Below are 22,761 nucleotides of genomic sequence, written 5' to 3'. Positions count from 1 at the left end.
GTCTCTCTCTATTGCTTCTATGTTACAATTTCATTTACCTCTCCTAAAAATATCTAAAATTCAGCACCTTAACCATGATAACTTGTGCAAATTGAGGATTTTTCATCAACAAATCCTCTTTTCAACGTGGTGGTCAACTGTGGCGGCGGCGTAAAGAAGCGAAGAAGACCAGCGGTCATTTTTTCCACAATCTACACAAGGGTGAGTTCAAGCTTCTTCAAAGCTTCACCATCTCAATGATTCTTATTTAATTCACCCCTCTTCCTTCATCAAATCAACTCATCCTACCCATTGTAAATGTATCACTAACAATTCTAGTGATTATTACCACTAACAACTAACTTCTCTTGTAAAAATGCACCCACACTATCAACATATGGAGTAGGTAACCGCACAAGTAAACCAAATTCACTCACTCACATGGAAGCTTCTCTCCTTTCACCACATCAATAATTCTCTTACTTGAGCCCACATTCATGTGACTCAAGAGATAAGAGAGACCCCATTCTCATTTGAAATTCATAAAAATTCATAATCCTTGATCTTTCCTAATAAAATTGATTAGGCTTAATCCTAATTGATTATGCTTAATCCTAATCAAGGCTTCTAAAACCTATAAATTGAACCCATTCCTCCTTGTAATAGATATGACTATACCATTGCACACTAGATTGAGCGTACCACACGCCAGTTCTATCTTGGTTGTAAAGAGAGAGTAAGCTTTCTATACACCATCACCTTGGTGCATAGAAAAGGTTGAGCTAGTTTGAGTGAGTGCGAGTAGAAGATATTCTTCCTACCATTGTTGTATCTACCCCAACATAAATGAATTGGTAGTTTTGGGTGCAATTCATGTCCAAAGGCGCACGCTTCTCCTCCAATTTGGCTTGGCAAACTCATTCAGCTTCATAAGGTGACTTGTTTCATTGAAGGTTGTTGTTTTGTTGCTTGTGATTCATTGGCTATTGTTTGGCTACCATTGTAAGAGGGTGGATGGTGAGAGGGCTCCCATAACCCTAAGACAATGTGCTAGTGATGCTATAACCAAATCTTGTCACTTGATTCCGCAAGCTCTAAGTTCCTTTTTTGTGCAAAATATAAAGTTGAAGCTAAGTTGTACACCATCTCTCTCTCTCTCTGTCTCTCTCTCTCTTTCGTGTTTTAGTGTGTGAGAGTGTTCCATTGGTGTTAGGGTTAGTGTAAATTCCTTGCTTGTTTGTGGGTTGCTCTAACGATTCTCCTCTTTTGCGTCCCAGTTCGCTCTTAAACTAGGTGGTGCCCCTTGTGTAGTTGGGATTTGGCTGTGGGTTTGTTGTTTTGGTTTGTGTTGTATTGTTCCCCAGCCCCATTGAGCAGCATGGGAGCCTTGAAGGGTGTCTAGAGCTTACTCTTCTTGTTGCCCGCCCCGGACCGCCTCAATTTTGGTGCCCCCACTGAGGAGCGATTGTGTGCTTAGTGTTGTTGTATTGCATGAATGCTTGAATTTCAGCATAATCAAGTAGATTTTATGAATCATGAAAACATGTATGACCGAGTTTAATTTCAAGGAAACAAAAATTGATCTAGAATATGGTTCGGATTATGCATAACATAAGAAAGGAAAAAAACATTTTCACATAAAAGTCTAGAATTCATGTTGAAAGACCTTTCAAAACTTTGTGTAGTTAGTTGATGATTGTTTGGAACTAGTCTTTGTGTGGTTCTAGCTGGAGAGACTATGACACGCTATACCTTTGATGATATCCCAATCTTCTTCGAAAATCCAGAAGAAGATGTTGATGATTTTCTTGCTGATTTTAGAATGGTTTGTAATATCTTTGGTAAAAGGGATGACATTGAAAAAGGGGATTTTCTATTGCTATGCCTTAGAGGCAACGCTGAGAAATGGTTTTGGAGTATGTCTTCTCAGATTGAAGATGGATATACCCAAATTTCCAAAGCTTTGAAGGTCAGATTCTCTAAAGTTCCAACAACGGAGAAAGCATGGGCTTCACTACGGAGACTTCAACAACATGGTGAAGACTACTATGCTTATGAGGATATTTTTTCTCGTCAATGGGAAGGATGTGGATTTAGTTCTACATTTTCAGATTATGTAAAAATGGATCAATTTATTTCGGGTTTGTCTCCTTTCCTAAAGACTAAGGTTACTTGTAGTGGACCCTCTACCTTTGAAGAAGCGGTCACTATTGCCCGAAGGAAGTTTCACAAGTACTTCTACATCAAAAATGGTTTCCACCATGCGGGAAGATCCAACCATCATGAAAGTGTTTCTATCAAGGAGTCATCTCCTTTGCCATACTTGTCTCCTTCTACTACGACAAATGTTGAAGAAGTTACTTACATGCCAACTGATTATTCAAGTGCTAAAGTGTGTGGCCAAGATTCAAATGTGGAATCTCTTTCTTCTACCTTTATCACAAGCATGCAAAAATCGACACAAGATATCTCAAATGGCATTGACGATTCAATAATGGATATATCCAACCCTTTGGCGGAGGGTCAATTTCTAGTCCGAGCAGACGAAGCTTTTGTGCAACATGACTCTATGGAGAATGAAGACCTTGAAGGTAACCTTGATCTTATGGAATGTTCTGAGAGTGTATCTTGTCTAAAAGAAGAGAGTGAAGAAGAAGATGAAATCATAGGTGGAGAGATCATAGACCACATTGATCATAAAGAGATGATTGTGTACATGGAATGCCAACTCCAAAACAAAGTAGAAGAGTGTGAGTTGAATCCATGTGAGGATAATCTTGAAGAAGTGTTTGAGGATGTTGAAAAGCATTGGTATGACCCATGTATGTTAAGCATGGAGGAACCTATCATGCAAGAAGCCAAATGTTTCACAAAATCAAACAGTAATCCATCAATCTTTGAAGTGGTACGATGTGAGGAGTTACAACCTTGCCAAAGGGGGGGCTTAGAAGGGGATGAAGAACATGGGAGAGTAGTAAAAGATAAAATCATAAAAGGAAACTATCAGAAGGGTATCATTCTCTCCAATGGTGTTTTAGTGGGTGGCTCTTCATTCATGGGACAATCTCTTAGCAAGGAAATCCAAGCTTTTGAAGCCCCAATCATCTTCATATTGGGTTTCACCTCTTCAAGGTCAACTACTCCTCTCTTCACATATACCTTTCATCGGGGACACCATACCTTCTTAAGCAGAAGAGGACATGAATACTTGGTGATAAACGGATGTTTCCAAATCTTCTTCATTTGGTTCTTTGGTGTATGGAGGTCGCACATTGTGATGCTTCTGGTCTTCATCATAGATGAAAAACTTGTTGATTGCTACATGTGGATATTTCATCAATCAGTACCAAAGTCTATTCTCTTCCAATGTATTGAAATCAATAGAAACCTTTGTCTATTATCTACTTATGTGGTAAACTATTTGCAATATCTTCCAATAGCAGCTGGAAGCATGGATCAAGCTTTCCTAAATCATGAAGGTCATAGAATTTTTTACTTGTTGATGAGCCTACCCAGGTTGAATGAATTTTATGAGCTACAGTTCAAGAATTTTCTCATACAAGCTCTTGAAGATCGTAGCAGATACATCAACTTTACACAGGAGGAAGAGCAACCAATCTTTTATATCACATTCATAGTGATAGATGCAATGATGGACAACAGTAAAATCTACAAGTTTCTTCAACCAAAAGCAGTAAGTGATTCCATACTTTACATCTCGCTTTGGGAAAGATATTTCAAGATCTTTGATCCTGGGGGTGCTTATGGAAACTTTCTCAATGGAGGAGGTATACTCCGTCACTTCATTTCATTTTGCTATTGGCTCGGAGAACCTTCCATATCACACAAGGTTTTTTAATCATACAACAAAGGTTCTTCAAAGATAAGAGCAGACAAAAACAGACGTTACATAATATACATGTTGTATGATCGGATAAATGGTACATGAATGTACCATTATCTAAGGGGGGGACTAATGATAGCCGTTTTTCGGCTCTCCATGATTGCCATAGTAAGTTACTCCACCCTACCAAATTCACCCAAACGCTATGGCTATCCCTACCATTTCGCTGTACATAGGCGTCTGTGAGTTAGGGGGCTTTTCCCATATCTTCTTAAAAATCCTCAGCTAGCTAGTCACTGGGCTAGTTGAGCCAAAAAAATAAAAAAAATAAAAAAATAAAAGTATATTATGGCCTCTTTGTGTGTAAATACTTCATTGTATATATGGCCTAAATATAGGGATTTTTTATAATTATTTTGGTATTTTATTTAAATATTTCTACTTAGGTGTGTGTTTTATTAAACCTATGTACACCTTCTTTCATCCTCTTACACCATAATTATATTTTTTGCCAATATGTAAATACTCTAACCTCATATTTTTCCTTTATACAAATCACTCCCACATTTTCACCCTCATCCTCGTGAAAACAAAAAATTGATTTCTACTCATTGGTTACGTTTATTATACTATTTACTTGCATACCTTTTCCTCTTTCACCCAAAATAATTCAAGGAGGGACCATATCATATGATTCCAATATCTTTCCATATCCATAACTTCTCCATATTTTTATTATTATTTTTACTCATTATTCTAACACCATGTGCTCATTGAGCTAAAGTCCATGAATAGTCCATACACTAGTCCCACCATGTATATATTTCTTTATTCACCAATAATCCTCCTCCATGCATGGGTCAAGGGAAACTTGGATGCTTTGTATTATAATATGACAAAGGAGGGGATCACTCTTGGATGCATTGTACAAATTCAACCAAGGAGGGGGCCACTAAAAGACTTTTGCAGGCATAAAAACAGGATCTTTTGGTGAGAATTTTGGCACCTATCTCCACTCTGAATTTGGAGCGGTGGTCAAATAAGAAAATGTAGCCCACGTTCTGAATAATCACCTCAAATTTTTTCATGATTTTTGGAGCTACCAACGGTGAGCTATGCTTTTTTGAGTGGACCCCAGTATGCCCACTTTTCTCACAAGTAGCCCTTAGTCTTCTCTCACCCTTCCACACACCTACTCACTCTTACACATCCCTCCCTCTCCTTCCCTCACTCAAACCTGCAATTTCCATGGCTTCTCCCACCCTCTTCACCATTACCCTTCTCTCTCATCCCTATAGTTCTTTTATGAACCTCTACATACATACACCCTCTCCATGTCTCTCTCTATTGCTTCTATGTTACAATTTCATTTACCTCTCCTAAAAATATCTAAAATTCAGCACCTTAACCATGATAACTTGTGCAAATTGAGGATTTTTCATCAACAAATCCTCTTTTCAACGTGGTGGTCAACTGTGGCGGCGGCGTAAAGAAGCGAAGAAGACCAGCGGTCATTTTTTCCACAATCTACACAAGGGTGAGTTCAAGCTTCTTCAAAGCTTCACCATCTCAATGATTCTCTTTTAATTCACCCCTCTTCCTTCATGAAATCAACTCATCCTACCCATTGTAAATGTATCACTAACAATTCTAGTGATTATTACCACTAACAACTAACTTCTCTTGTAAAAATGCACCCACACTATCAATATATGGAGTAGGCAACCGCACAAGTAAACCAAATTCACTCACTCACATGGAAGCTTCTCTCCTTTCACCACATCAATAATTCTCTTACTTGAGCCCACATCCATGTGACTCAAGAGATAAGAGAGACCCCATTCTCATTTGAAATTCATAAAAATTCATAATCCTTGATCTTTCCTAATAAAATTGATTAGGCTTAATCCTAATCAAGGCTTCTAAAACCTAAAAATAGAACCCATTCCTCCTTGTAATAGATATGACTATACCATTGCACACTAGATTGAGCGTACGACACGCCAGTTCTATCTTGGTTGTAAAGAGAGAGTAAGCTTTCTATACACCATCACCTTGGTGCATAGAAAAGGTTGAGCTAGTTTGAGTGAGTGCGAGTAGAAGATATTCTTCCTACCATTGTTGTATCTACCCCAACATCAATGAATTGGTAGTTTTGGGTGCAATTCATGTCCAAAGGCGCACGCTTCTCCTCCAATTTGGCTTGGCAAACTCATTCAGCTTCATAAGGTGACTTGTTTCATTGAAGGTTGTTGTTTTGTTGCTTGTGATTCATTGGCTATTGTTTGGCTACCATTGTAAGAGGGTGGATGGTGAGAGGGCTCCCATAACCCTAAGACAATGTGCTAGTGATACTATAACCAAATCTTGTCACTTGATTCCGCAAGCTCTAAGTTCCTTTTTTGTGCAAAATATAAAGTTGAAGCTAAGTTGTACACCATCTCTCTCTCTCTCTGTCTCTCTCTCTCTTTCGTGTTTTAGTGTGTGAGAGTGTTCCATTGGTGTTAGGGTTAGTGTAAATTCCTTGCTTGTTTGTGGGTTGCTCTAACGATTCTCCTCTTTTGCGTCCCAGTTCGCTCTTAAAATAGGTGGTGCCCCTTGTGTAGTTGGGATTTGGGTGTGGGTTTGTTGTTTTGGTTTGTGTTGTGTTGTGCCTTAGTCCCATTGAGCAGCACGGGAGCCTTGAAGGGTGTCTAGAGGTTACTCTTCTTGTTGCCCGCCCTAGACCGCCTCACTAGCAACAAGATCTAGCTCCACCTCGCAGGGGAAGCGTGCTTAACCTTTCTAGCGATCCTAAGACCCACCTTCCAAGAGGAGAGAAATCCCGAGTGCCTTTTTCCCCATGTTTCAGAGGCACGTACACTTGAGACCTCGTTGCTCTGGCAATGAGTATTACTAATGTCGAGTTATACACTATGGGGACGGAGAGTTCCCGACCAATCGGGACCACCCTTCTCATAGGCATTGGCAACCTGAGCCAAGCCCTCACTTTCCACCCCCACACTCACACTTCCTTGTGTGTCTTAATTACTACCACAATGGTTGTTCAACATAAAAATTCCTTGATTAGATTCCGAATCACAATGTTCGTTAAGACAACCCTTCAACCAGTATTGCAAAGTGGCACAAAGACAGAAACTCTAGTAAAAATTCTTACTCAAACTTATTCATTAAAATTCCAATGTTTTGGAGGTACAACATCCCCCCTTCAGCGAGAGTTTACTCCTCCCGTTGTCGCCTACCTGCCCATACAACTAGGTATGTCCACTATATAGAAAGTACGACATGGACATTCCCACCGCATAGAAAGCAAGACGTGGATTCCCACCGCATAGAAAGAAAATCGTGGGTAAAGGACCTAAGCTAGTAACTCTAGCTACTGCGAAATCGTCGCTAGCCGCCCCCTGTGATCAATAGGGGGATCAGGACTAGTTCAACATTGGAAATAGAATGAACATGCCAAGATAAATTTGCCCTAGCAGACATTCTTTCCTATTGCAAATAGTATATCCATCAACCATTCTTTCCTACTTAGACTTTAATATACAATTGAAGTCAAAGTGCCGAGGTTTCTGTCGGATTTTCCCCAAAATGTTTTAAGGATATGTTCTTTCCTAATTATCGGATGCAATGTTAAATTAAACAACTTGAATGAAAATGTGACCTACCTCCTCCATTTCCTCGTCAATGGCCTGTGAGATGGCCGGTGCTTGTTCGTCCATGGGAGCTTTTCCTTTTCCATTCACATTGCTCGTTCCCGCTTCGCAGTTGTGGGCACCACCGAAGCGAGTTCTCTTTACCGGGGCCATTTTACACTCACTACTTAATTGACAACTTGGAGAAAAGAGCTAATGTCCGATAGTATCATCACAATCAAGATGACATATTAGAATCACTGAACAATCCTTCTTATACTAGAGGGTTAGATTTTCCTTCGAGACATAGTAATTTTTATGGATAATACTTTACTTGTCCTATGGGAACCGGCTCTAAAGTTAATCACTTGGCTTAGATAATTATCATAATTTTACTAATTCAATTAATAGAGAGTGAATTAGACAAGCTCAACCACCTTCCTAATGCAAGTAGAAAGATGGAGAATTACCGTATGCATAGGTGAGAGAAAATTCCCTTCTTAGTGGCTTAATGACGGATAAATTTTCCCTTAATTACATCTTAATCTATGAGTAAATTGAATCTAACTTAGTTACACCAATATTGTGTGGTAATAGAATGAATTTGACCAAATCTACATCGTTACCGACTTGACAATTGATTACTATGCTGCCTAGAGGGAGATTTATCTTCTAATCATGAATTAATCTATGATTAGGAGAGATTAATGTCTGCGTAATTAGCTATTGGATGATGATTATATAATAGAATATTGATATGGAGAAGTAGAGAGCAGCTATTGAGAATTATAGCTAGGATCAAGAATATTAGATGAGGAATTAAGAGAATGATGAAGAGGTTTACAGAAGAGCATAATTTAAATCAATATTACCGTTATTAGGGGCTGAAATCCTCTCGAATTTCTGATCCAATGGAGCTCTCAAGACGAGAATCGGGCAGCACTTCCCTCCTTTGCTTCTTCTCCAAAAACTATGTGTGCCGACAGCACCTCCCCAAGGTGTGTGTAAGTGTGTGTGTGTCGTGAGTGGGTGTGTGAGCATGTGTGTGTGTGTGTGTGTGTGTGTGAGCACACTCTTAAATAGGATCCTCCATTCTGAAAATCGACCAGGCTTGCTAGTTGCATCTGAATGAGCACTCATTTTATGCATGGCAAGTCTAGTTACCTGCCTACCAAGTGTGCAGTTAGCTAGTCTAACTGACTCTCACACTAACTCTCAAGCTTGGAAACTCTCCCAGAACTCCCAAAAGACAAGAGGGTGTCCCCTAGCTGCTAAAGCAGGCTCTGAGTGGCCTGGGACCTGTTCCCACACAGCCTCGAGCCCCGGTGCCTCCCCGCACAACTTTAGGAAAAATTGGTTTTGGGCTAAAATGGGCCATACGAGTCGGAATTCAATGCCGTAAATTGCTATACTAAGCTCCAACTAAGGTGTATCTGTCCGAGTACCTGCCATATTTAGCAGCCCCCGGGATCCAAAAATGTATTTTTTCCAAATTCTGGGTGCGGGTGCAGTTTTTCGAGACGGTCAAAACTAAACGGGTCGGGTGACCAAAAACTTACTATTTTTGGAAATTTTTTCACAAAAATCATTTTAATTCACATTTGGAAGCTTTATAACATTCTAAACATCATGTCACTGACAGAATTTGGAAAACTGCTAAAAATAGTAACTTTTTTCATTATGTTCATTCCATGGTACAATGGTGCTCTTTTTTGGCCGGGGTCAGAGACCTTACAGTATTCAATTACTTCTTAAATTCTAGATAGTTTTTTTACATTGCATCCTATGAGTTCAAGTAACCCTTTTTTTAAAAATAAAAGCATATTCTGTACCTGGATGGACCATATTTTGCAAAACAAGGACCCCTTGCAACATGGAATACTCAGGGAATGGAAAAATCTCACTATCAAGCGAGGACTTCTGTTTTGAGATGTACGAGAAAGGGAGGGGGGTAAAGAAGGAGAAATGCACTAAAGGAATTATTTAATTTGTTCTTAGAAGGCAATTACAATGGATGAGATCAAACAACCATGCTTCGTAACCACAAATGGAGATTAATGCTTCACTTTGAAACTTTGTACGGAGTCTTTCTAAAAATATCCAAATTTAAAAAATATATTTTCACGCAAAGTAGTATCAATTTTACATCAGTTTCTTATTCTTTTGGTATCACTATGCATGTCACCCCTATATCTCAAATTTTTTTTTCTTCTATAGCCCCCAAGAAGATTGATATTTTTCTCCTCAGCTGCTGCTACATAACGGATTAATTTTATTTGCGAGTTGATCAATTCGTGTTTTTAGGCTAAAGGTGATGCTTTTTTGAGTTTATATAATCATGTATTTCTCTCATATTTATGTACGCTCTCTAAGGTGGTGTTGAGGTAGGTGAAATAAGTACCGAGGGAAGGAGAGAGAAGAAGGATTAGACGGAGAGAGAAAAATATATTTGTGAAATAGAGATAGGATAGGGGTGTGAGAGTACCGACAACCAAAGAGAGAGAGAGAGAGAGAGAGAGAGAGAGAGAGAGAGAGAGAGAGAGAGAGAGAGAGAGAGAGAGAGAGGCCCGAGTTTGAGAGGGTGTGTGAGGGATAGAGAGAGAGAAAATGCCAAAGTGAAAGCGGCCCGAGAGAGAAAATCATTTGCACAATAGTCAAATTGTCATTTGTGCAATGATAGGGGCATAATAGTGTATAAATCAAGCATATATTCTTGCACACTCAACTAAAGCAGTTAGTGGTGGTCACTCATGGCACTAGTAGATGCTTTTCAAGATTTGTGACTACTCGTGGCACTAGCATATGCATGTTGTCATAATAATCAATATGTAATTCTCATAAACGATTTTCTCATGTTAAACTGATCATTTAATGGGGAAGTGAGAGGGGAGAAAAAGCTAGAATATTGGTTAAGCTAGCAGACCGGCCACAATAGGGATCCAAAGGTGGGGACCATCTGCAAAAGAGAAATGTGCAACAATGGGCTTAAAAGGCCCTAAGGTTCAGTCCATTAAGACTTCCAAAATACTAAGGTTCCAAAATTCAAAGGTTGTGTCCAAAAGTCAAACATTAAGGGAATTGGATGCTTTGTGTGTGTCACAAAAAGTCTTCATAATCCCTACATAGGAGGGGGCGAGCCTTGCAAGTAGGGGATGAGAGAGAAACTGACCTACACACACTCACAAGCTTCATTTGTACACAAGGGGAAAGAGGGACACATGTCAACGCCCTAGCCCAGATGCCTACAAGGTGTACTCAAATCCTATTGGATGGCCTTGGAGATGGACCAATGAGAATTAGGCTAGAGTAAATCTAGTTTAATTAATTTAAAAACACTTAATAAAAGGACCAATAAGAATTAAGCTCTCTAGAAGACTATTGGACAGTCTCCCAAGGGGTCCAATGAGCATTCAACAGCCCAATGTCTTGCGTGATTCCTATTGGCCAGGAGGCAAAGGGGTCCAATGAAATTTTGGTTGAATTGAATAATTACCTAAAGCTCTCAAAAAAGGGGAAAGGGGGACACATGCCAGAAGACTATCACTTATGCTGCTTAATTTCCATTGGCTAGGCCTGGGGAGGTCCAATGAGGTGTGAGGATGAGCAAATAGCAAGAGGGATCGACCAAGAGAGAGAGGGAACTGATTTTTGCAAGGCATTATCACACACACACACACACACTCACACAATCTCATGTGTGAAGCAAATAAGACTCTCTCTCCTTCTCAAGCTTTAATGGAAAGCTTACCACCTACTCCAAGCTTGTGATAAGGGAGGCCTACACCAACAATCTTGGCTTTGTGATGCAAATCCAACCAAGAGCCAAGCTTCAATGCATGCTCATCTCCTCTACCATGCTAATTACTCAGCTAAGCTATGCTAATATGAGTGATTATGTGAGGAGATGTACATCTTTCTCGTAAGAATACTCCTTCCTCTCAATCTACTCTCATACCCCGCTAGCTCTTACCATCTTCGAAGGTGTGTGAGGTCTTGGGTCTGAGACCGTGAGGGTATTGATGTTGTGTTTGATAAGTGTTTTGCTTAGTGCATGAAGTTTCCATCTTCATTGCACTAGCTAGTATTGAAGGAACACAAAGGATTGTATTGTAAAATGTCTCTCTTGATGGGAGAAACCATAATACAAGGCCTTTTGGAGGGGAGACCGGCTCCATGCAAATCCGGTCCTCAACTATTGTCAATTGCTTAATTTCTCTCTCTTTTGAAGTATTTTTCATTCTATCTAACTAGGTGTTATACTTTTTGTTGCTCTCTCCACCCAAGCACTCTTGTTATTCTCATTAGGAAGCTATTCTAATGAAATGCTCACTATGTTCATGCTATTTTCCGCTACACACAAGTTATTAATCCATTAAATGTTACATTGGTATCAGAGCACAATATTTCTCTTTTCTTGCTCAAGAAGGGAGGTCCTCAAGCTAGCTATAAATGGTTGGTACTATTAATTGCATGTGGGTCAGTAGAATAGGGATTTTTCAGCCTTGTAGTGCGCCTGCCTTTGTGCAGTTAACGGGGCATCACCATCGAGAGCTATGGTCTTAATAATGGACTCCTAATGGGGCTTGCCTACGGCTTAACCACTATTGAGCTATTAGAAGCTTGACATGAGCCGGTGCTGTTTTGGTGTTGAATGACCCTCTCTTCTATTCCTTGCAATTAATGGTATTCGAGCCCTGAGTACAATAGCTTGAGTGCTTTTTCTAAAGGGGTAAAGAGGAGTAGAAACTAGAGCTTGAAGTGCCAAAGTACACCTAAAATGTTTACACCCAAAAGTTGTTAGAATGCCACACAATAGTAAAGAGAGTGAAATCAATGTTGATAACTTTGATTTTGCTAATGAGCAAGCTACTAATGATGTCCCGATGCTTGTTAACTATCTTGTTTCTAGGCTTCAACAAGCCATGGGCAATCCATCCCTCCAAAGTGAAGTGCAACAACAGCTTCGTGCTCATGGCATTGTCCAAGCTCCCCACCACGACGAGAGAACACCTTGGAAGCCTTCTTCTGAGACTTCCAAACGAGGCCTCTCTCGGATTCGGGAAGAAGAAGAGGATCCATATGAAGGGCTCAGAAATTTTCTCCTTGATGACGCATCTCCTTCTCAAAGGAGAACTCAAGAGCCTCCACTGAAGGAACGAGAAATAAGTGAGTCTCCCACCACCTTGATGGAGATGGCTCCACAAAGACGACATGCTAAACACTCTCCATCACCTCCAAAACGGAGAAGACCATCGCATACTTCTCCACACCATACTTCAAAGAGGGATGACAAAAAGCAAGAGAAGAAAAAGGCGAGAAAGAGGACACCCTCTTCTCCATCTTCTTCATCCTCTTCGTCTTATGAAAGTGATGGTGAAGACAATGAAGATCAAGGCAAGAAAAAGGAAAGAGGTCACCCTCTTCTCCATCTTCCTCAAATTCTTCATCTTCTGAAGAAAGTGATGGTGCAACCTTTGAACCATAAAAAAGAAGAGGCCATAGGAAATCCTATGCCGCTTGGAAGAGGTCGTCCAAGCTCAAGAAGTTCAAAGAGGGAGGGAAGAGCATCTCTTTCCTTACCTACGATGGCACCTTTGGTGCTACGGACAAAGTCTTGGCCTTTATCCAACAATTTGATGCGGCGTTTGGAGATGAGGGCTTCATGGAGTCCTCTAAGCTACACCATGTAGCTATGCACTTTCAAAAGTCTGCCAGACAATGGTGGTCTAACCTACGGGCCAACGATGAAGCTCCACAAACGTGGAAAGATTTAAGAGCTTCCATTATGAAGCAGTTTTTGGCCACCGATGCCAAAGACAAAGTACTCACCGAATGGCGAAGCTTGAAGCTCTGTCCCTACAAATCCATTCACAAATATGTAGACAAGTTTTGGGATTTACAACTCAAAGCCACTGTCTTCAAGAAGTTGGATTTTGGAGAGCAAAAGCAACAATTTTGTGCGGGATTAACTGAAGAAATGGTGGAGTATGCTAACTCCCAAAGGCCATACACCATATCGGCAGTTATACACCATACTATGGTGGCCTCTTGAATTAATTTCCAAACGAGGGCTAAGAGAAATTCTAAGCCCACGGAAAACAAGGGTTGCAATGAGCCTAAGGGGAAGGACAATGTCCAAAAGTCTCCTAAGGGAAACTCCAACAAAGCTAAAGAAAAGGGAGTTTATGAAGGCAAAAATAAACTCTCTCTTGAAGAGCTTGAGCATTATCGCAAGGATAACCGCTATTTCAAGTGCTGCGAGCAAGGGCATGCGTACCGTGCTTGTCCCCAAAAGAACACCCGCCATGAACCTCCTAGAGCTACCTTGATCGAAATCCAAGAGGAGGAAATTCACCACAAAGGATCTCCTCTATGCCATGCTTGGGGAAAGGTAAGAGAACATGATGCTTTTATTCTCTTTGACCCTGGTTCTAATCACAATTTATATCTATAGAGTTGGCCACCAAGCTAGGCATACAAGCCTATGAGATGGGAGATGTCCTACCTGCAGATGGTGCTTTCAATGGGCAAGAAGCTTCAGTCACTCCCTTAATCGGGAAATTGAGGCTCCATGTCCAAAGCTATGTGGACAAAGAGGACTTCTTTATCTCTCCTCTCAAGCATGAGGATGTAATCCTAGGGGCACCATGGTTTGATCGCATGGCTGCCAATGTTAAATTCCTTGAAAGGAGAATTTCCTTTAAGTTGAGGGAAAAAGATATGTATATAGATGCTAAGGAAATGGGTAACACTATACCCATTGTACATACACAATCTTTCAACAAGTCAATAAAGAGCTCTATTTCCGTGTACATGATTTTTGTTAAAGATTCTCAAAATGAACCTAATGTTTTAGCAAAACAAAATATACACACACAAAAGGAATTAGAGTTATCCAATGTTCTCAAGGGGTTTCAGGATGTCTTTATGACGACATCCTTTGAGCTACCTCCTAAACGAGGTAATGATGACCATGCAATTGAACTTCTTCCAGGAAGTTCACTGCCTAACAAGCCTCCTTATAGAGTTTCTCAAGCTCAACAAGAGGAGATTATGCGGCAAGTGCATGAGTTAGTTGAGAAGGGCATGGTTAGGCCTAGCTCATCTCCATTTTGTTCTCCTGTGCTACTAGTACAAAAGAAAGACGGCACATATCGAATGTGTGTTGACTACAGAGCACTAAATAGGATCACTATCAAGAATAGTTTTCCCATTCCACGGGTTGAAGACCTATTTGATAAGCTACAAGGATCCACCTACTTCAGTAGGATTGACCTAAAGAGTGGCTATCATCAAATAGGGATAGTTGATCAAGACATTGGAAAGACCGCATTTTGCACTATGTTTGGTCTTTACGAATACATTGTCATGCCTTTTGTCTTGACCAATGCACTAGGCACATTCAATCGCTTGATGGAGAAGCTATTCAGGCCTCACTGAAACTTTACTGGAGTGTTCTCTGATGATATCATCATCTACTCTAATTCATTAGACGAACACAAGCAACACGTCCATGTAATATTTCAAGTTCTAAGAGAGAATAAACTTTTTGTTAATCAAAAGAAAAAGTGAATTTTTCTTACAAGAGATTCAGTATTTAGGTCACATTATCTCTCAAGATGGTATCCAGATGGATCCATCAAAGCTAGAGGTAATAAAAGGATGGCCTAAACCAAGGAATCTTCGTGAATTAAGAAGCTTTATAGGTATGTGCGCATACTATAGATGCTTCATAGAAAAGTTATCACTAATAGCAGGACCATTACATGACCTAACAAAGAAAAACGTTAGGTACACATGGTCTGCCAAGGAGAACATTGCTTTCAAAAAGCTTAAAGAAAAGCTTATCTCTCAACCTGTGCTTACACTACCGGATCTCTGAAAGCCATTTGAGGTCCAATGTGATGCTTGTGGTGATTGCCTTGGAGCTGTTTTGCTTCAAGAAGGGCACGCAATAGGCTATGAAAGTCGAAGGCTTGACCCTGTTGAGCAAGCTCTAGGCATATATGAAAAGGAACTCCTCGCAGTTCTACATGCCTTAGACTCATGGAAGCACTATTTATTGGGGACTCCTTTCATTCTGCGAACGGATCACCAAAGTCATAAATACTTCATGATGCAGACGAAGCTCTCTGACAAACAAATGAGGTGGGAAAATTTCCATTCTCAATTTCATTTCCATATTGCTCACATTACTGGCAAGCATAATCAAGTAGCCGATGCACTCTCAAGACAGCCGAGAGTGAATGCGGTTTCCATAGCAACTCACAATGATCTATCTTCTATGATAGATGAGTATGCTATTGATCCTGATTTTAGAGATGTAATTTCAGCCCTTGCACTAGGAAAGAAAGAGGAACCATTTACTTTACAAGATGGTATCTTCTTACGGCAATAGACTATGCGTTACTAGCTCACTACTTGAGAAAGTAATGTATGAATCTCATGCTCCTCCGCAGGGCATAGAGGGATTCAGTCTACTCTAAAGGGGATTGAAACATATTTCTATTGTCCTACCATGAAAGCAAACATACAAGAGTATGTTCCTAAATGTGTGGTATGCCAAAAGAAAAAGTTTGATAGAGGGAAGCAACCTAGATTGCTTCAACCTTTTCCAATCCCTAATTCACCATGGGAGAGTATATCCATGGATTTTATCTTTGGATTTCTTGAGTCTATGGGAATATGGGCGATAGTAGACAAGTTCAGTAAACAAGCTCATTTTATACCTGTCAAAAAGACTATCAAAGCCCATCAAATGGCAACCCTCTTCATTTCACAAAATCTTCAAGTACCATGGCTTGCCAATGTCCATAGTGTCGGATAGAGATCCTAGAACGACCAATAATTTCTGGAAGGGTCTCTTTGAGAATTTAGGAACAAGACTAAACTTCTCTTTGGCCTATCACCCGCAAACGGATGGCCAAAGGGAAATAGCTAACCTAACAATTCTCGATCTACTAAAAGCCTAAGTAATGGAAGTAGATCAAAGATCCCAATGGGAGAAGTACTTACCCTTAGTGGAGTATGCCTACAATAACACTGTACATACTTCCACGGGAAAAGCACCTTTTGAGGTAATTGAGGGAAGATAAAAAAGTCCCTTGCTACTTAAGGTACACGGGAAGATATTCGCTGCAGATGAGTTTAGTCAAGATCTACAAGAATCCTTCCAAAAGATTAAGGATGCTATCTCTATCTCACAACAAAGGAAAAAGGCTACTGCTGACAAGCACAGAAGAGCCCAAGCTTTTAAAGAAAATGATTGGGTCTTACTCAAATTTCCCAAGGCTCGATTAAGGCACACGACGGGCAAGAATCCTACGAGACACCAAAAGTACTATGCTAAGTTAACAAAAAGGTACTATGGTCCCTTCCAAATTCTTAGGCCAATCAATGAGATGGCCTATCAACTCAAGTTTCCCAACCATTGGCTCATACACAATGCTTTCCATGTGAGCCTACTAAAGACTTACAAAGGAGAGCCACCTCAAGAGACCCACTGGAGATCGAGGACCACGAAGAGGTGGTGCAGCCCAAGTCCATTCTCCGACATGAAGACAAGGTAGTAAGAGGCGGTAAGACTATCTGACGATATCTTATTAAGTTTAAACATTATTCTTTTGAAGATGCTAGACGGATGCAAGGCATACAATTAAAGGATAACCTACACCTTGTCAATGCTTACAATGCTTCCCTAGAGTAAGCAAATGTACAAATGTTAAAAATGAACAAAGTTTTTGTCTTATAAGACTCTCTTTTTCTTTATTGTGCTAAAAAATGAAGTAGTATGCATGCTTAGATTAAGTTTGCGGAGACGACGTCTCCCAAACACCAAGTAGAGCTTGTCACTCTACTATGGAAGATTGATAGGACTAATGTGCAGACATGCTTGCGGCAGCTTAGGCTCTCAAGCGCCAAATGGACTAGTCATCCATTCTGGAACGATATCGTAGGGTAATATAGGGATCCTCTACCCGCTAGGGAAAAGGACTAATGAAGTATCTTCTCTAACGCATAGTCGAGGACGACTATGATTTCAAGAGAGAGGTAATGTCATAATCATCAATATCTAATTCTCCTAAATGATTTTCTCATGTTAATTTGATCATTTAATATGGGGAAGTGAGAGGGGAGAAAAAGCTAGAATATTGGTTAAGCTAGCAGACCGGCCAAGGTAGGGATCCAGAGGAGGGAAAATAGGGATCCAAAGGTGGGGGCCATCTGCAAAAGAGCAATGTGCAACAATTGGCTTAAAAGACCCTAAGGTTTAGTCCATTAAGACTTCCAAAATGCTAAGGTTCCAAAATTCAAAGGTTATGGCCAAATGTCAAACATTATGGGAATTGGATGCTTTGTGTGTGTCACAAAAAGTCTTCATAATCCCTACATAGGAGGGGGCGAGCCTTGCAAGTAGGGGATGAGAGAGAAACTGACCTACACACACTCACAAGCTTCATTTGTACACAAGGGGAAAGAGGGACACATGTCAACGCCCTAGCCCAGATGCCTACAAGGTGTACTCAAATCCTATTGGATGGCCTTGGAGATGGACCAATGAGAATTAGGCTAGAGTAAATCTAGTTTAATTAATTTAAAAACACTTAATAAAAGAACCAATAAGAATTAAGCTCTCTAGAAGACTATTGGACAGTCTCCCAAGGGGTCCAATGAGCATTCAACAGCCCAATGTCTTGCGTGATTCCTATTGGCCAGGAGGCAAAGGGGTCCAATGAAATTTTGGTTGAATTGAATAATTACCTAAAGCTCTCACAAAAGGGGAAGGGGGGACACATGCCAGAAGACTATCACTTATGCTGCTTAATTTCCATTGGCTAGGCCTGGGGAGGTCCAATGAGGTGTGAGGATGAGCAAATAGCAAGAGGGATCGACCAAGAGAGAGAGGGGTCTGATTTTTGCAAGGCATTATCACACAAACATGCTCACACAATCTCATGTGTGAAGCAAAGAAGACTCTCTCTCCTTCTCAAGCTTTAATGGAAAGCTTGTGAGAAGGGAGGCCTACACCAACAACTCTTGGATTTGTGATGCAAATCCAACCAAGAGCCAAGCTTCAATGCATGCTCATCTCCTCTACCATGATAATTACTAAGCTAAGCTATGCTAATACGAGTGATTATGTGAGGAGATGTACATCTTTCTCGTAAGAATTTGGAGGGGAGACCGGCTCCATGAAAATCTGGTCCTCAAATGTTGTCAATTGCTTAATTTCTCTCTCTTTTGAAGTATTGTTCATGCTATCTAACTAGGTGTTATACTTTTTGTTGCTCTCTCCACCCAAGCACTCTTGTTATTCTCATTAGGAAGCTATTCTAATGAAATGCTCACTATGTTCATGCTATTTTTGGCTACACACAAGTTATTACACCATTAAATGTTACACATTTTGAGAAGTGGGACCCCTCATGGAACTAACACATGCGTGTGAGCGCCACTCATGACACTATCATATGCTTTTTGAGACCATGCTGCTTTAGCCTATATAAATGATAATAGAGTCAAGCAGCATATGCAACACAAGTGACTGTATTGTGCCAATCAAGAGAGATTTATTTATTTTCCCTGTTCTGATCACAATGCCTATAGGGTATGTAACTACCGGAATGAGGTCATTGGTAAAATCTACAAAGATCTTCATAAACTTCCCCCAACACACCCCTTGAAGAAAAGAAGATGTTCACGTAGAGGGAGCGTGACACAAACAAGGCCATTCGGATTTTCAACCACCTTAACCGCGCTTGCAACAACGGAGACCTCGAACTCAATGAAGGCTATGAGACACTGAAAAGTGCTCTAGCCGAGTGGGAGACATGGGGCTACATTGACAGCACTCGGAGGGCCGCGTTGTAGGCGAAGATTGACCATTTGCTCGTCTTCAAACGCACAATCAACCCGGTGGGCATCTCTGGCTCTAATGTGGTGAAAGGTTGAGGTGAGATTTAAATAACTATGCACTAATTAATATATTTAAACAATTATGCAGTAGCACACAATGCATTGTACTTGTTTGATGCAAGTTGTACTGTGTGTGTATGTGTGTGTGCACGTTTGCAAGTTTGATACCCTACCTAATATTGTAAAAAACTTATTTTAATTATATGATGGTGTTCTTTGAATTGTAATGATTGATATGACTAATTTTCAGTACGCTCTTATATATAAGGGGACATGAGATCATGTGCACAATATTGTGTTATTCATTGCTTTGTATTTTATGAATTCTAGATAATGTGTGAGACACCACACAACATGTGAGGATGAATGCCTAATAAGCCAATTTGAAAGTAGGAATCTAAAAAATGTTGATGGTTGTACTTGCACTTGTTTTTCCTTGAATTTGGGAAGAGACCTCAAAGTAATGATACACACATAGACTCTCGCAGATAAAATAGTTCTTTACTGAGTTGAAGAATTTCTTACGTACATAAACACACACATATAAATAAATAAATATATTATATAAACGAGTACTTAAAAACACTTTATCGAGTTAAAGAACTGCTTATGTACATAAACACACACATATAAATATAAATAAATAAAGAAAGAAAGAAAGAAAGAAAGAAAGAAAGAAAGAAATATATTTATATATATTCTTAGACCGACAGTGTAAAGAAATATTGACAAGCTATCAAAATCTTGGCAGCATAACGACGTGAAAATGCAAACAAAAAAGTTCTCCATTCCATGCTTCCATGAAAGCTTGCCTAACTTTCCTAAGCTTTGTATACATGAAACCTTGATTACGTTTCCAAACATGATAAAAAATCATGATTATATTGACAAGCAATCAAAATTTTGGCAGCATAACGGCGTGAAAATGCAAACAAAAAAATTCCCCATTCCATACTTGCTTTCGTGAAAGCTTTCCTAACTTTCGTTTAAGCTTTTGTATACATGAAACCATGATTAGGTTTCCAAACATGATAAAAAAGCATGATTACAAGCAATCAAAATTTGGGCAGCATAACGGCGTGAAAATTCAAACAAAAAAAAATTCCCATTCCATACTTGCTTCCGTGCAGTAGCCCAATGCTCACGGGAAGAAGAAATTACATACACAAAAAAACATGTGTTGGTATATTACTTTGGTAAATCCAAAGCTCTCAACTAACCTCTATCTAGCTAAATAAATATGAAATCATGACTGCATTGATAAGGACGATCAACACCAACAACATGTTTTCAATGCTCTAAACACCTAAACACCATGGTCACACGTCATCCCATACAAATCATAAACTAGAAAACACCATAGATAATACCCATGTTGATGTTAATCCAGGCCAGTGTGATCTGGGCTCAGATTGTTGCCAGTCAATCTCCTCGTCGCTATCTGCATCAACAACTGGAATAGCACATACACATGGAGCCTTGAAGTGTGAAACATGCTCCTAAAAAAGACATGTGGATCACTATTTATGTAGAGGTAGTGTCTAGACAACTCACCACAAACATGGCCCAAGCCACCACATCCAAAAAAGATATCAACACTGTAGGTGTGTTCCGCAATAAATGTTCGCACGAGCCAGCTAAAAAAGAAAGAAACATGCACATTTTTACTTTACGTAACATAGTCTAACAAGGCATAGTAGGAAGCATATCTTCTTACCGAAAGAAGTCAAGGCTATGCTCAATGGCACCTTTAACAATGCGTCCTCCAATGTCCTCTCCGTCAGCACGATCCACCAGTATTCCGAACTTGGCATCTAAAGATTTGTTGTCCACTCTCTCTCCATCTCATCGATCGTAGATAGGACGTTGACCCTTATGATACAACAATCCTAGAAATAGTGTTTCCACTTACAAATTACAATTAGAATGTGATCTCATTGAAGAAAACTACGAGCATGCTTTTTCAATCAGAAAATAACTTTACTTACTCTCTCAATCTCAATGGTCTTTCGCACATAACCATCGGGGATAAAAATAAGGATGGTGTGCATCATTTTGAATCCCATCTCAATGGCATGGCCAGACACAATGCCAAAGTGATCAGTGGAGCTTAAGGTGATGCACCACCCATTGTCTGCCACATACTTAGAAGCTATTGTGGCCACTTTCTTACTTAATTTTTAAGAGAATTGATTCCATGGAGAGACTTGCATATTATGCATTGTTAATTTATTTAAAGTTCCAAAACTATCATGGTGCCCATTGAGGTTTTGAAGAATGCATACCTCGTTCTCCGAAAATTTCTCAACTTCAACATTTGTTGGAAAATCTGTAAACAAAAGAGAGTCCACTTCATTGCTCTTTTCCCCATCAACATTGGTTGAATGTAGAAAATCCAAGATCCTGCATACGATCAAATACATGTATTTCAAACATTCACAACACACACCACACATAGTCAATCTTTCTTCTCACATGTATTTACCATTTCTCATCATTGAGAGAAATTTTGTAAACATCTAGCATGTTGCCAATAACAGTCACATCATAATCTATGGGAGGCACTGCATAATCTGAAAATAAAATATTTCATTAAGACTTGTTGAGTAGACAGAAAGTGACAGCTAGATATCTTTACAAGCAAGTTTCCATGTGGAACCTTGAGCACTTTTTTTGTTCTTTTTGGGGGACTTCTTGGGCTTCTTGGATTTAACAAACTCCAATCGTTTCTTTATAGAGGAGACTGTACTAGTGTTTACTCTTTTTGAAGAGGTGGCTTTCTTGGAAGCCGAGCCAATATCCTCAATACCCTCTTCATTTTTTTCAAGAACGTGCTCTAAAGAAAAAAAAAATGTTTCTCTCACAAACATAGTCTAAATAGTATGAGCACTTTAACAATTTTCTACTTTCTATAAATGCCAAAAAATAACCTTTATAAAAGTTCCCTTCGTCACGTGGGTAGGTGCCTCAAGTGTAGTCTAGCCACCAAGGGCAATACTCAATTTCCCAACCAAGAAAACCATAATCTCTCATCCATAGTGGATACATACACTCCTCGCAAGAGAGGTCCCTCCAACTTTCAACAACAACTGGAAACTTCTCCAACAAAGTTTGATCGTAAAGCTGAATTAGCCATCTACATAAAATGCATATAACTTTCTTTGAGCTCCTTTACCGAGTGACTTATTTAGTATACAAACTCTAAGTGTAAAATAGAATATCAACCATAAAGATTCCATGAGCTCTGGAAATTTTTCATCCGACTCTTTTGTGTTGAGCTTACTCCAAAGATCCACAAAAGCTTGATCAATGTGCTACCTCAACCGGTGATAAGACCATGCTTCAAAGCCCTCTCGCATTTCATCAATCATTTTCCCTTTGATCTTT

General features: G+C 39.8%; 1 pseudogene; it reads right to left on the bottom strand.

Moving 5' to 3' along the window:
- Positions 1-21,358: 21,358 nt before the first annotated feature.
- Positions 21,359-22,244, bottom strand: LOC147450880 (uncharacterized; annotated as a pseudogene).
- Between the last annotated feature and the right edge of the window lie 517 nt (positions 22,245-22,761).

Source organism: Adiantum capillus-veneris, chromosome 9, assembly GCF_014529385.1.
Source record: "Adiantum capillus-veneris isolate H3 chromosome 9, ASM1452938v2, whole genome shotgun sequence".
Taxonomy (NCBI): Eukaryota; Viridiplantae; Streptophyta; class Polypodiopsida; order Polypodiales; family Pteridaceae; genus Adiantum; species Adiantum capillus-veneris.
Note: the sequence above shows the minus strand (reverse complement) of the source record. Positions and strands in the feature narration are given on the sequence as shown.